This window comes from Ursus maritimus, unplaced genomic scaffold, assembly GCF_017311325.1.
Source record: "Ursus maritimus isolate PB19 unplaced genomic scaffold, ASM1731132v1 scaffold_3, whole genome shotgun sequence".
Taxonomy (NCBI): Eukaryota; Metazoa; Chordata; class Mammalia; order Carnivora; family Ursidae; genus Ursus; species Ursus maritimus.
In genome coordinates, this window is record NW_024425563.1 from 12,964,955 (window position 1) to 12,980,670 (window position 15,716).

The 15,716-nt window shown below is 51.1% G+C and overlaps 1 protein-coding gene across 1 annotated transcript in view; it reads right to left on the bottom strand.

Annotated features, from left to right (window-relative positions):
* TMEM178B (transmembrane protein 178B) overlaps positions 1-15,716 on the bottom strand; it is a 323,401-nt gene that overhangs the window by 13,647 nt on the left and 294,038 nt on the right. The window lies entirely within an intron of this gene.

A 15,716-nucleotide genomic window follows, 5' to 3' on the forward strand; every position in this document is an offset into this window, starting at 1 on the left:
GACTCATGGCTCCGGTAATGAAACTCTCACTGCTGAATTGTTCAGAGAACTTGGAAGACCTTTCATAACCTGTACACAGCTTTGCTCCGTGGTTGTGCCATGAAGAGGGGTGAGCCCTGTGGAGGAACAGGAGTTTCCCAGCAGGTGGAGGGTGGGGAGGTCGAGAAAGGAAACGAATCAAGATCACAGCATTAACTTTCTTTCACTAAGGCTCTTTGTAGCTTCCCAGCTGGCCAGAAGCTGAACCCAGGGGACGGAGGAAGCTGGTAGTCAGAAGAGGAACCCCCAGGAGCTCAGTGTGGACCCCAATCCATGGAAGGTGTCCTCCCCTCCCACCGGCTCCTCCTGGCTCATCAATGGGTCTCAACCTGGGCACCTCTTTTCGCTCCTCTTTTCTCTTGGAGATTTGGGGGATGATAATTACTCATCTTGGCTTTCTGAACTCATACTCTAGTGAGAAAAGAGTCACAGAAAGGAGGCCGGTGGGGCAAAAATATGTCAGCTTTATTAATGATAAGGCTGGCATGGCAACTGTGGCTTGACCCCTGGCCACATTCAAGGGCACCCATACTTTTCCCCCAGGCTGACATTTTAGGATGATTTGCCTAAGGGAACATTCAGGTTTGCAAAGCAGATACACTCATCCTGAAGTGTTGACTCACACTGCTGAGCCCAGAAAAGAAGGGCAAATAGGCCTCCTGATGCCAGCCTGACCCTGGGGCCTCGACCTGGGAATGCTGCCCGTGTAGAGAAGCAAGGAGGGGTAGGGGACTCAGATGGTGCTAGGCCCTATGAGCTCAGCCTCTTGGCCAACCTCACCAGAGAAGTTAGTCCCCTCTTCTCCCTTGGGAAATAGAGTCTTGAAAGGTGGCGTGTCCTCCTGGAGAGAGAGGTTTCCTACTTTATGGGCCCTGATGGGAATGCTGAGATCAAGAGAGAACCGTCCAACTTCCCCTTGGCCATACTAACTCAGGCACCATAAAAAGCTAGACTCAGAGGCTTCTGGGAATTGTGATGGCAATGGAACTTGTCCGAAAATGTTAAGAGTTGAGCCAGAGGGGGTACTTTCATTAAATAAATTGTAGCCTGAAAGTGTGGTGAAATCTTTAAGTTCCTAGGTTTTGGTGGGGGGAGTAGTGGGAAGGACACAGCTATTGGCATTCCTTCGTACCCAGGGCCAAAATTAGGGGGTCAAATATCATACTAGATTTACATTTTACCTTCACATAAAGCTGCTTAAGCTTTTTTTTTTAATATATAAAAAGGACTTTCTTTTTTGCTTCATTCATGACAGAGTTTAGTTACACAGAGAAATATAAAAACGGAAATGTATTAATGACACGTGGAATCCTAAACAAGGACGAATAAAGAAAGACTTGACATACTGCTTCTAGAAAGTGGCCAACTCTTGGTCTCGGTGCAGGTTCAGTTATCAATGGTGTAAAAGCCCCCTGAGGGCAACAGTAAGGGCGAGTTGACTTGACTCTTCCTTCAGCCTCAATCTCTAGCCCCCTTGGGGCTGTTCTGGGGTCCCCGGCACAGAAAGCTCCTCTTTCTCTGGGCACGCACAGCCCCTCTGTTAGGGCACCCACCACGCTGCCCCCACCACTGCCTGGGTGGCCCTTAAGTACAGGGACCATCCGTGCTCTTATCTGTGTGTCCTGGGCGCTAGCACAATGCCCAGCATGCAGTAGGCACTCAATCAACGCTTAGTCAGTTGCACTTAGTTTGTAAAGCAGTTCTTAGGAAGTGCTATAGAGTGGTCTTCAAATATTTGAAAGACTGTTGGAGGAAGATGGTCCTGACTTTAATCTATTTACTTTAGCAGAAAGGACCCAAATCCAATAAGTCAAAGTTACTAGAAACCATATTAAGGTTTAAAATAAAGAGGGGCAAATGACCACTGGAGGAGCCAGCAAGGAACAGGCCCCCTGCCACCATGAAGGGTTGACCCAGAGGGGACATAAGAAATTTTCTCGATTTCTGCTCCCGGAGATATTTACAATGAGGTAAGTGCCATCAAAATGGGACAAAGTGATGTCTGAGTTCAGAGGCAGAGTCTGGTTCTAGTTAAGCTGATTCAAAGGGTTTCTAGAAGATGCTGAGTGAGCACTGAGCCTTGAGGAAGAAGAGGACTTCGTCAGGCCAAGCAGGGTGGCATGGAGGCAGGCAATGGCGGGTGGTGCGGAGGGAGCACAGGACGTGTGGCTGCAGGTGAGTCTGGAGGCAAGACTGTGGCCAACGTTAAACTCCAGGTGGCAACACTGACCTTTACTTGATAAGCAACATGGAGCCCCAGAATGCTTTCATCAGAGAAAGGACATGGCAAGAGGTGTATTTTAGAAAGACGGAATGGTGTAAAGGTTGAATTAAGTGGAGAGTTGGGAAACGTATCCTCTGCTAGATAATTTTCCTATATATGATTCTATTTCATTAACACTGTGGCATCCCCTCAGTTTTACAGATGAGAAAATGGAGGCTCAGAGTCTGGGGACACAGATGTCCACCCAGGGCTAAACGACTGGCAACGCCAGCATCGTACTAAGGGCCCCAGTGGTGCTCAGGGAATGGACATGAGCGAGACGGCCACAAAGAATATGGCAAAGGAAATATTGGCAGGTGCTGACAGTCAACGCTAAGGTATGGGTGACACTGGAAAAGTGAGCAATGACTCAGAGGTGACTGGCAGACTCGTGTGCAGGGGAAGGCAAGAAAAGCAGCTCATTTCATAGGGAGAAGGGAAAGGACAGAAGCTGACATTTGTCAGGCACCCACAGTAAGCCAGTACGCCATAAACATAAGGCACATGCATACCATATACAGAGAAGGCACGAGTCTAGCTCAAGGCTAGTCTGAGGTTCCAGAAGGGTGGAGACGTCCAGAGAACAGTTAAAAACATGAGGCTGGAGCTCAGCAAAGGCCATTCCATACCGGTTCCAGACTCATCCGTGCAGAGGTCACTGTCACTGCGACAGCAGATATTGGTGACAAGGAGACATGTTTGTAGGGAAAAAGAAAATAGCATTGAAGTCCACACTTACAGGTAAAGTAAAGAGCAAAGAAAACAGAAAAGGCACAGAAGAAAGGAAAAGTCATGAGTGTACTGTCATGGAAGACAAGAGATGAGAGTCTGAGAAACAGAGACAGGTAAATCCATGTGAGGTCAGAAAAAGGAGGTTCAAGGACAGGTGACAGGCAGAACAGCCAGGAGGAAGCAGGTCTCCTAGAAAGGAGCTTCTGAGACATGGTGGCAACAGAAACCAGACTTCAAGAGATGAGGGGGTTGGTGGCGGAGCTACAGAAGTAATAAGATTATTCTTTTTGCTCCATGAGCCCCAAGCTTTGTCTTCTGTCTAGAGCATACGAAAAGATAAGGCTCTTGGCCAAAGACGCTCGTTTTCCTATTTCTCTGAGACCTCCCTTCCACAGAGTCAGCCTCATCTTCTCTGTGCCCCCAAGAACGATAGTCTTCACCCACCATGATGGATCATGGTGGCCTGAGATTCATAAACATGTCGACGACTTAATTTTTATTTGAGAGCTAGCCCTGCATGCTAAGTACAAACCTGGGCTTCAGAGTCCAATAGATTTGAGTTGGAATCCTTTGGTCTGGGAACCATGTGACCTTAAACTCCTGAAGCAAGCGCTAGGAACCACAAAGAAGGTAAGAGCCAGTGATCAACTGAGCACGTGATAAACACGTAGGAAAGGCTCATTACACGCCGGACAATGCTCAGCACGGCCCACTTCTCAGTGACTTCTTAGCACAATCCTAGAAGGCAGCTACTATCTTACAGGTGGTGAACCCGCGGCTGGGTTCACCACATCTGGACTTAATGCTATTGTTAACACTCCGGTAGTAGAAGTGACTCCCTTCTTGGCCTCTCTACCCCTCTGCCTCCTGCCCTGCCCCCAAATGAACACCTGCCTGCCTCTTACCCATAGGGGTGAGGAGGACCGGACCATTCTGGTTCGGGTGTCAATGTAGGCTTGCGAGTAAGCCTGTCTGCCTGGCTGGTTAATGGCTCAGGCTGCTTCTCGGCCCCAGGGGCACTGGCCCAGGAGCCTTCCCAGGAACAAAGAAGAAAGAGTGGGTATTAACCTGAAGACCTTGTTTCAGGCTCCACCATTTACGTAACTGCTTGTTTTGTGGCTCTCTGGGCCTAGTTTGTGTTCTACAAAACTAGGGCTGATGGGAAGATGAAAGCATCAATGTTTGAACATCTACCACCGATACGGCACAGATGCTCTGAAATGGGAGCTCTTCTCTCCCACCCTGCCTCTTCCACCCGCCTCCCATGGGGGTTTGAAGGTCCATGGAGGCCTTTCCTCCCCCCCTCCACCTTTGGAGCTCTGTGAACTGCCCGCGTCACCCAAATCATAACTGATCCCCTTTCCGCCCCTTTTGCCTGGCCAGCACCTTCTCCCTGGATGGGTGAAGCTGTCCTTGTCCTCTTCACTGCTGAAAATTCAGACCCAGAATTCTTTCGTATCGTGGGCCTCTTTCACAGCCACATTGGGTATCCTTGATCTTCCTGTGGCTTCTATAGACAGGGAGAGTGTTTTTTTCCAAAGCCCAAATCAAGACACGTGGTATGAGACACAATCCGGTTAACAGGAAAGTATATTTGAAATCAGGAGACGTCCAGAATGTCAGGGACGTAGAAGAGCTTCACACAGGCCCCCGTTCTCCAATTATTTTATACTTGGGGATAAAATGCACACCGTCACTCACCAAAGCCCAAGGTCTGTTAGGATGGAAAGGTATGTCTACCAGAGCAGAATTCCTTTACCTCTCTGCGTCCATCTTTATAAACCTTCTCCAGAGTAATGCTTTAGGGCCTTCCTGGAATCACTCTCCCACGATTACCCCCTAGGGCTTCGAGGCCATCACCAGCCCCCCATTCAGCTCTCCCCATGCCAAGCTCCTCCCCACCCCCAACCATAGGGGGCATCACTGCAGTGAGGCACAGGTGGGCTGCCCCAGGCTCAAAGGTGTGCCTGCCTGTATGCTGTGGGGCTGCCTGGCCCTGCCCCCCAGCTCAAGGACCCAGGCCAGTTCAAGCCAGCTTGAACCCAGAGGGAGGAGGGGCCCTAACTCCTGTGTTCACAATAAAGCATCTCAGCCATCCAAGTAGTGAGGGTGACAAGATGCTTCGTGGGCAGAGCTCCCCTCCTCCCTTCCTCGGGTTTGGCTATTTCTGATGCCGATTCTTACCTGTCCTTAACCCCCCAGGGCAGGAGAGAGGAGATTCCTCCTCATTTATACCTGCTCCTCCATTTTGTTTCCCCAGGAGCCACTTTTATGCCCACTAGTAGGGGTCTCTCTGTTTTATTTCAGGAATGAGCATTTTTCTTTGATTTATGACTCATTTCAGAGCCAGAGGCTTGCCTGACAAGTTCCCTTTCTCTGAAGCTTGCACACCTCTGTAAGAACATCCTAGAAGAGCCATAGGGACGGAAGCTTTTGAAGCTGCTTTAGAAATTACCTAAGTTTCCATGGCAATCAAGCTCTATGAAGTCACCACCACATTCTGGGTCTTTCTGTTTCCACTGAAAAGGCTGTTGGAGAAATCTGTTCTTTCTCAACAACCCTTCCCCACCCCCCCAATAATGGAGATGGTCTTCCAGCTACCCCGCCCTCTCTCATCTCCTGCCTGTCCTTCCCCCATCCCGCTCTTGGCAATAATCCACAGTCTGCAAGCAAGGACCCCAATTCAGTGCAGTGATGTTATTTCCACCCCAGGAAAGACAGGTTCTTGTTACCATGACAGGAGGACACTGTAGCGTGCACGGTCCTGGCCTGACTCTGGTCTATAGTCCCTGGATAATTCAGAATATGTCTGTGTTGGTGGAGGCAGGCTGGCCAGGAGGGTACCAGGCTGTGGAGAAATCACTCATCTTGAGCAAGATCCCAAGTCATCCACCGCACACTTAGCTGAGACACTGAACCAAAACCTTGCCTTACCGTCTAGAGTAACCTCACTTTGCTATTCCCTTGTCTCCTCTGCACTTCCACGTCCGTCCTGCCCACATAACTGCTTTTCATTGTTCATTACGGCAACAACATCCATCAGCTTCCACTGAAAACATCGACAATGTGCACGCGAAGATTTTCCCGATCCTGAGGTTTCCATCAATCCTAGACATGATCAGTATTCTCAACCAATCTCAACAAACACCTGCATTGAAATACAGGCCTTAAAGCAAACCTCTAACTCTCCATCAATCCTGACCTTATCCTCCTGCTCTGGGACCCTGCCCGTTTTGCAAGGTGCTGTTCACCCTGAGTGCAGTCAACAACAAACTCAGCTTCATCTTGTTCTCATGTCATGTGCGCAATGCGGGGGGAGCCAGCTTTTGATCCAAGAAAAGGGAAAAATGCATGTCTATGTGATTATTTGGTCATCAGGGACCAGGGGTGATCTTAAGCACACCAGACTTGTCCTAAGTTAGGGAAAAGAGGAACTAGGACCAGAAAGAGCAAAGACCTGATTTCTCAGGACCTTCTGGAGCCCCTGCAGGGAAAGGCTGCCATGCCCTGGGGTCAGGGAATGTGAGCATGGGACAGCGATGGAGGCGGAGCTGGCTTCATGGGCACGTGTGCTTGCTTTCAGGCTCTGCTGTCACTGTCTTGAAATTCTTCATGTTTAAAGAATGGGTTCCAGGTTCTCATCTTGCAAATTCTGCAGCTGGTCCTGGTTGGAGGGTGGGATGCCCCCAGGTGTGCAGCAATGCAACATCTTCAGGGGCACGTGACAGTCCCCCTGCCTGACCTGGCCACCCTGGGGCCTAGGTACCATGCCCCCATTCACAGGAACTGTCACGGGAAGTGGAAGAAGCTCTAGCTTTCGGCACCCCAGAGGGAAGCCAGATCACTGATAAATGCCACATAATATCAAGGGATCGCCCAGGCAGGAACCCCAGGGCAATCTGTGAGATAGAGAGAAGGCAGGCCAGAATGAGGGATGATGCCCCCTCAATCAATCAAATCCATATCATGGCCTCCGAGGCCCTACATCTGCTCTCTTTTGGGAAATATCTCCAACTTACTCTGTTCCTGTCACAACTGTCCTCTTGCTCAACTTCCTCAGACCCAACAGGCTCACGCCCGTCCCAAGTCCCTCACACCTGCTATTCCTTTTGCAAGGACCGATCCTGCCAAGTGTTCCCAGGAAGACTTCCATTCAATGGAAAACTTCCCCTGAAGGCTTCCATTCAAGCCTCTGTTCAACTGTTACCACCGGAGAGGCCTTCTGCCCACCCACTGCCCCCCATCTATGGCGATGCCCCATCACTCTCTACCTCTCTTCCAGCTTGCTTTTTCCCCACAGTTCCCGTCACCACCTGGAAGCGTATTCTGTACTTATGGTGCTTGCTTATCTGTCTCCCCAACAGGAGTGTAAGCTGCATGAGGACGTTGCCCTATCCCCCACGCTAGCCCAAGTGCCTCAACAGCATCTGGCACATGATAAGCGATGAGTATTTACTGACTGAATGAATAAGTGACTAGCCAGAGAGACATTATCTGTTCAAGCAATTTCATCTTTATCATCCCACGGCAGGGTCTTTGCACGGTGTTGCTAGTGATGGTACGGGGCTGCGGAGCACGGAGTGTCATGGAAGGTGGTTGCTTTCACAGAGAAGTAGCTAAAATAACACCTAAAACTCTCGAGAGCAAGTCCTAAGCCCTTCACATGAGCTAACTCTATAACTCTCACAACGATGCTTCCGGCGGGTACTATCATTAGTCCTCCTTGCAGATGAGAAAATGGAAGGAGGGCATGCAAGGTAGTTAAGTAACTTTCTTAAGTCACCTGGCTCCTTTGGTGCTGGACTAGTTCTTCGTGATAAAACCTACTTCCCACTTTTAGCTGGAGGATTCTAGCTCCTGAACAAGGACTTCAACCCCCAGTTAGGTGGCAGGGACTGGAGGGCAGCTCGCGGGCATGTGTGAGCAAGGGACATCCAAGAGGCGAGGGCTGGTTCTTCCCAGGAGCTCTCCTGGATACCTTCACCATCCAGCCTCCTTTCCACCTCCTTCTAGACTCTGCTTTCTGTCTTAGCATTTCCTTCGGGGAATTTAATGACAAAGCGCCCCCCTGTCCTGGGGAATATGGAGCACTGTGGCTTCGCTGAGTGTTATAAGCATTCGGACACGGCCCTCACTGACAAGATCTGGGTGTCCAGGGCCGACGCTGCTTACTATTCTCCTCTGAAGTGCAAATCTAGAATGCAGGCAGGTCCCAAAGGGTGCCAAAGGTGCAACTCCTTTCGATGTGTTCCAGCTCTTCAGGTGAAAATGAAGCCCTCCCGTTGCCTGGGTTGCTGGAGTGATTGATCCTGGTCCCTCGTTCCACATTAGGTAAGGGTGTGTGCTGCTTCTTAATCCTCCTGGCAATGTGTCTCCTCTCCCAAATGTCTTTGTTTTGAATGTAATTTTCAAATGCTAATAAATACTCGAATAAGCACCTTCTGAAAGGCAAGACAGATATATTCCAGGGTATGAAGTACTTCGTGAATCTCTGCTCAGGATTTTGCAAGAAAGTCTGGAGGACAAAAAGCCAGGAGGAGAGTTGTGATGTTCTAGGAAAATCTCCCATGAACCTATAAAAGCAGTTTAGCAGTAAGTAGATGGGTTTTGTGCCCTTGTTTGGTCATGGTAGGTTATAGAAACTTCTCTCCCTCCTAGAATGGACTTCACTTGGGGCATTCATGTAACAGTAACAGCCACCATTTATCGAGGGTTTTATAAGCTTTGCACTGTGGTAAGTCACTGAGTTACTGGATTTATCCTCTCCTCCAACTCAGAATATCTAATTTACATGGGCTCCCTCTTCTTACCCATGAGTCATGAAGCAACGACCCACCATCGTGAAGCTGAAAGCACGGTGCCTCCGGGACTGACAGAAATGCAGACGCAGCCATGTTTCTAAGTAGCGGGCAGCTAGGAGCGACAGTGGGGAGAGGCTGACAGCAACCCTAGATCTTATCCTACTTTGTGGGTAGCCCTAAAATCACCTCACTGCCTCACGGAAGAGTCCTCCAGGCCAAACCCCTTATTGCCTCAGACTTTCCACTTTAGGCTTGTACATTCTCAGAATTGCTGGGCCTTTATCAAGGTTTCTGTCTATCAGAAGAGGGGTATCTGGGGGTTCACAGCACAGCCGAACTGCTCTCCGGTGAGCCCAGTGGAGGGGGAGACATCTGGCATCACTGGTGTGCAAATCATTGCAATCACTCAAGTTTGATAGCTCGAGCTCCTTTAGGACATTCTCTTCGCTCCCCCTGACTGACTGGGAAGGGAGAAAAGGCCACACTGGTCACAGGTGGTAGGAAAAGGACCTTTAATGATTTCCTTTTCCCATTACCACCTGTGCCCTCAATTCTGGCCACGATCTCCTCCGTATGCCCCTTTGAGCTTTGAGAAGGGAGGAACAGAAAGGAAATGGAGTGAGATTCTGGGACCGCACCTGCTCAGAAGCAGGCTGGAGGCATGCCAGTACGGGAAGATGTGCGTGTGGCCCGGAGAGCTGAAAGCCCAGGCAGCAGGAGGAGCTGCTGTTACAGGCCGGTGCTGGCTGCAGGGCTGCCACTCACTAGCTGGGGGGACCTGCGACAACTGACACCACCACTCTGATCTGGAGACACAGGGACATCAAACCGGATGGTCTCTAAGGTCCCTTCTACTTCCAACAGTCTCGAGCCCCCATTAAAGAGAGAGGTCTTCATGAATTCATGTATAATTCACACCCCCTACTTCCAAAGGGAATTTGAGACATTTTCTAACTAGTACACAGACCCTAGGACTGTTCAAATGAAGAGAGAAAGATGATAAGGAATCCGACATAAGGGGAGAAGATCAGGCCAGGAACAGAAGATAAGGCAGGGTACTTTCTTAAAGGACAGCTGTTCCATTGAGACAAAACAAAATACTTTCTCTGCACTACCCATAATTCACTTTTGCAATGCATGCATTCAACAGATATTTGAGAGTGCCGACACTATTCCCCACCTGGGGGATACCTTGGAGAACAAGGTAGACAAGGTTCTGAAGCTCATGGAGCTTTACATCTAAGTGGGGGGAGAGAGGCAATGAATGTTAACAACACTGCAGACACCTAGCACCCAGAGTTTGGTGTCTACACACCCTTCTCCAATAAACACCAGGTTCTTTGGAGAAATGGCAGGAAATATACAAGAGGAGCCTGGAGCCCCTTGTGGTGCCAAAACCAAACACAAAACAAAAAACAACAACAACAACCAAAACCCAAACCCCGCATTGATAAGAATATGTCAAAGGGGCCCATGGCCAAAGTCGGAACTGGAGCAATAAAACAAATCTAGTATTGGATTATAACCCCAAGTAAAAAATAAATATCCATGAGTCCATACTGATACAAATAAATGACTGAATAAATTAATAAATGGGGCAGAGAGACAAATCTCCCTCGTAGAAAAATTCCAAATAACTTCTGCAGATCCTCTATCCTAAAGGAGAGGGAGCCTAAGTCCCCACTCCTCAGGTGTGCGCTGTGCCTGGTGCCGTCCTTCCACAGAGAACAGTATGGAAATAGGGAAAACCAAGTAACTCGGCATCAGAGAAGCCCGCACACACTTCGGCAGCCAGGTGATCGGGGACAACTTCCTCAATCACGCGGACAGGATGTACCCTTAACACGGTGGGATGAAATGACACTTCACCCGTGCAACTTCCCTTCCAACCTGCTACCCAGCGTCATCGTGAGGAAAAAATCAGGCAAGTTCCAGCAGAGGGCATCCAGCCGTGCTCCCCAAAACCGCGGAGGTCATTAAACAAGGGCGGTCTGAGAAGCGGCCGCAGCCGTGAGGAGCCTAAGACGACGTGACAACTAGATGCACTACGCGATCCTGGATGGGAGCGCGACAGGAAAAGACAAACAAACAACGGCTATCAGGTAAAAACTAAGAGAAACCGAACAAACTATGGACATTCGTTAATAAGAATCTGTCAATATTCGTTCATTAATTGTCACAGACTCTGCTAATGGAAGACGTTGAGGATACGGGAGCCTGTGTGCAGGGGGCGAGGGTCACATGGGAACTCGCTGTACTACCTGCTCCATTTTTCTATAAATCTAAAATTATAAATCTAAAAAACAGATTTAAAAAAAAAAGGAAAGCTGAAGGTCAGAGATGGAAGAAGTCAGGGACTCTCTTCTGCAAGCTTCCCTGAGCGCGGCAGCAGGGAATGGAATCCCGCCCACAACACTGTGACCCTGGAAGAAGATCCTGGGCTCAGAGGGGACCCCGGCCCCGGCTGACACCTCAATGACCGTTTTGTGAGACCCTGAGCAGAAATCCCAGTTAAGCTGTGCCTGGAATTCTGATCCGTGGAATAATGTGAGATAATAAATGTTTGCTTTAAGCTGCTAAGAAAAAAAAAACCCACCTAAACCAAAACACGACACACATTTCAGAAAGTGGTGAGTGTGCCGTAGGAGGCTGAATTGATTAAAATGTAGAGAGTAGCAGGGGCTTCATGAATTTGGGTGGTCTGGAAGCTCTCTCTTGGGGTGACTTCTGAGTTGGAGTCTGGGTCTGAGGGAGCAGCCAGGAGGCCTGGGTGGCGAGGGCACTATGGGCCAAGGCATCGGCCTGCTCCAGGGCCTCGGGGTGACGCTCCGTGTGCTCCAGGCGGGAAAGGCGGCCGGTGTGGTTGGAGTGATGTCAGAGTCGGGGAGAGAAGAAGATTAAGGGGGTTGGGGGGTAATATGAGCCAGATTACACAGGGCTCCCACTAAGGACAGAAGGTTTGGGTACCCCTAGGACTCACATGTTGCCATTCTAACCCCCAAGGTGATGGAATTAGGAGGAGATAATCATCTTGAGAGGTGATTAGGTCATGGGGGTGGTGCCCTCGTGACTGGGATCAGCGGCCTCATAATAGAAGACACACAGAGCCCCCTGTGGGAGCCCACCACATGAGGGCACAGCATGAGGACGCCTGTCTGTGAACCAGAAAGCGGCTCCCATGTACTGGGAGTACATGTGCCCGTGTACTGAGCTTGGCCTTCCCAGCCTCCAGAACAGGAAGAAATACATTTCTGTTGTTTATAAGCCGTCCGATCTCTGGTATTCTGTAATAGCAGCCCAAACTGGCTAAGACGGCTTCTAAAAAAGACGGTAAAGAATTTGGATTTTATTTTCATTTTGACCAGAAGCCTCTGGAGCGCTGGTAGCAGATGAGTGACCTATCTGACTTCTGATTTTTAAAAAATTATGTTAACCCTGAGAAGGACTGATTGCTGGGTGCCAGAGAGGAGTCAGTTTGGGCGTCTAGACAGGAGGCTCCAGGGTCAGCCGAGACAAGAGCTCACGGAGGCTCAGACCCGGGTGGTGGCGGAGATGACGGGTGTCATCCAGGAGCGCGTGGGAGGGGGTGCGCTGGGGGTGGGGTGTGGGTTGGACGTTCACACTTATCTTGCGGGTCTGTGTCCTGCGGGGGCTCTGAGGTTCCCCAGCGGGAGAATTACGAGGTACCTGCAGCAGTCCCACGCTCCCCCACCGCGCTGCCTTTCCCCATGTCATCCTGATCCTGCGCTTCTGAATGCCACCGATGAGTCATCAAGACACTCGTCTCTGGCAGTTGCTTTCACCCGCTTGGTGCCGCGCCAGTCTGGGCTGGCTCCGCTCCTGGAGGCCCCGCCGAAGGGGAAACCGGCTCCCACCCACCACCCCCGGCCTCCTGGCCCAACAGAGCTGCCCTGCGTAATTAACTGCGTCCTCCGTGCGGAGCGTTAATGAAACAATTTGTTGCCAGTTACTTCACAGGGTACAGGGTACCCTCGGTGAGACCTGGGCACTAGTTAAATCTGGAACAAGTGGTGCACGGTGCGGGCCGTCCTCCTCCTTCATGTTGGAACAGAGAAGAGGTTGTAAATAGAATTCTGCTGGTTTGTTTTTGTGTTTGTGGTTTGGCCCTGGTAGTTTCAACCAATGTCAAGTGAAATTCCATCCTTGGACTCCGGACTCCAAATTTCCCTTTTTTCACACTTGCAGACCCTTCTTCTTCCATCTGCTCAGAGCACCCCTGTCTGGCCAGCCCCGGCCCCCGGCTGCAGTGGGTCCCCACCAGCTGTTTGCGTAGCTCGGTCTAATCCTTTGGGCCCCAGTCTGCTCGGTTACAGATGCCCGGAATGCCAATCTGGGCAAAAGCTAGGGCTCTGAGGCCTGTTTTGTCCTACTTTGCCATAAATACCTGTAGTCTGAGTGACTGATCGTTTTGCCCTACGCATGAGATGGCTGTCACTGGTAGCGGACTCTCCAAGCGCTGGGAAGGCCAACCCTAGAAGGTTAACTCCCAGACGACAAGGAGTGGTCAGGTTCTGGGAGGGTTCCGTGTTGACACATGGGGTTCTGTAGGTCAAAGCATCCTTTCAAGGTTGACCCCTGGGCCTCTCAGTAGCTCCCTCCGCTGAACGGGGATGGGGGGGCGGTGGGGAAGGACAGCTTCTGCTCCTGAGTCGGCTCCCTCTCCAGCTAACTAAGCCAAATTCTTGGGGTCAGCGGATGGGAGCTGCTCTGGGCACCTGGACGCCCATGGCCGTGTCTGGCCTCGTTGGAAAGGATGCGACCTGGAGGAGGAAGGGAGTGTTCTCCCACCCTCTGGAGCGTCAGCTTCCCCAAAAGACCCCTGTTCGAGGGATCAGCGCTTCGTGGCTTTGTCCCTGTTCCCCTCCTGTTGGAGCCTGGCCTGATGGTCTCATGAGGTGTGTGGACACCCCTTGTCTCCCTAGCCTCTATTGGGAGGAGATATAAAGCTCCAGAGTGGATGGAATGGGTTAACTCCAACCAGGACACTGTCCCCAATCAGCAAGAAACAGCTCTTAGAACAGCAACTTCTCCAAAGCTCCTCTTGATGCTAACATTTTATCATGAGCTATGATTTTGTCATAAAAAAAATACAGTGCATGCCCTATAAAGCAGATTTCGCTGAGCCCCTCAGTAACCAGGGCTCGGAGAGGTCTGCACGGTAATAACCGAAGCCCTGTTATGCCACTTGCCTATCTCTTGCTTTGAGAAATAATCATAAGAGGTGGGGGAGTGGAAAGCAAGCAAATGACGAGAGGTCTTGGCCAACCGGTTCACCCCTAGAAGCATAACATTTTACCACTGGAGAGAACTTTAAAGTTCAGCTGTTCCACAGGCTCTTACCCCTGCTTGCACATGGGATCACCCCCAGAAGTCCTGCTGGGATTGCTCTGGGGTGAGGGCCCAGCACCAGTATTTTTAAGAGGTCTGCTGGTGACTGGTGTATGCAGTGACTGAGAAGCGTGACGGAGGCCAATGGTGAGCCACGCACCCACTCATGCACCCTGCAGGGCGGGGCCCCTGATCCCTAATCAATCAAAGCTTTCAGACCTTCAGCCCCAGAGCCCCAGGCATGCTGGCTGCGCGCAGGGCCCCAGGCCCCCACACCTCCTTCGGAGAGAGTTCCCATGCATGGGCCCAGGTGAGCAGGAAGGGCCCCTGACCCCACCCTGGTCGCAGCTGTGGGCCCAGCCATTGTCACTCACTTCTGGCCCGCTTACTGCCTGACCGATGGTGTGAGATCTGGCCAGAGAGGATCAATGGGCCAATCACATTCTTCCTCGGTCTCTCTGGAAGCTGACTTGAGCCACCCAGAAGGAAGCTGTCAGGGCTGAAAGGTCCTGGAGACTTAGCATCTGGGCCGGCTGTGAACCTTGCTTGGGGCCTGGAGAGAGGGGCACGCGTGCAGGGAGCTGCAAGCACCTCAAGAGGGTGGGGATCAAAGAGTGTCAGCTCCCAGAGCTCAAGGATTCCTGCTCTGCCCGAGGCCTGTTTGCTGAGCTTTTCTCCGATTCCTGGGAGACCTTTCTAGAGCCTTAGAAAAGCCCGTTTACTGGAGCCTATCTCTGTATCACCAAAAGCATCTTAGAGAGAACGCTCACTACAAACAGAGCCACTCGGCTTTTATCTTTTTACATTTCAGGGCCTGTGGGAAACTTGGACTGGAAGGTGGAAACGTAAAGGTCTCCACCGCTGGCTAAAGCAGAGTGCAGAGGTCAGGGCCCGAGCCTTGCTTCACTGAGGACACAGGGCACGGAAAAAGGATGGGGCAGGTCTTGTGGGCCTGTCTCTGAGGGAGACCAGAAGGAGGGGTGTAGGGATGGCTAGAGAGCCCCCTAGCTCCCCTGTGAGCACAGGTGCGGGACATCTGACTCTGGGGCAGAGGGTCTGGTCAGCCTGGAAAGCCCGGTCTCGTTTCTAGCACATCACGGCTGTGAGGCAAGGGCATGAGGGCAAACCGTCGGGCCCCAAGATGATCCTGCAATTCTCCTCCTCTCCCAGCTGACCGCTCACTAGCCCTCAGACGTCTCTCGCACACCCACAGGGACAGCAGCTGCCTTTCCTCAGGCTGGCCCACCCCCCCGCCTCCCATCTCTGCCCGGAAACCCGGTGTCAGGCACTTCACAAAGGGGACCCGAGCTGGCCATAAGCAAGTGGCACCTAAAGTCTAACGGCCATCGTTTCCACATGGAGGACTCGCTTTCCTTTCTTCCCATAAATACGACCAATTCCCGCTGTCCCAGGCCAGCTCCCCCCACCCAGCTCCACGCGGTGCACCAATCCACTCCTCCTTGTGGAACAGATGGTGAAGGGGCAGACCTGATGGTGAGCTTCAGCTCTGGACGGAGACTGTGGGGAAGAGA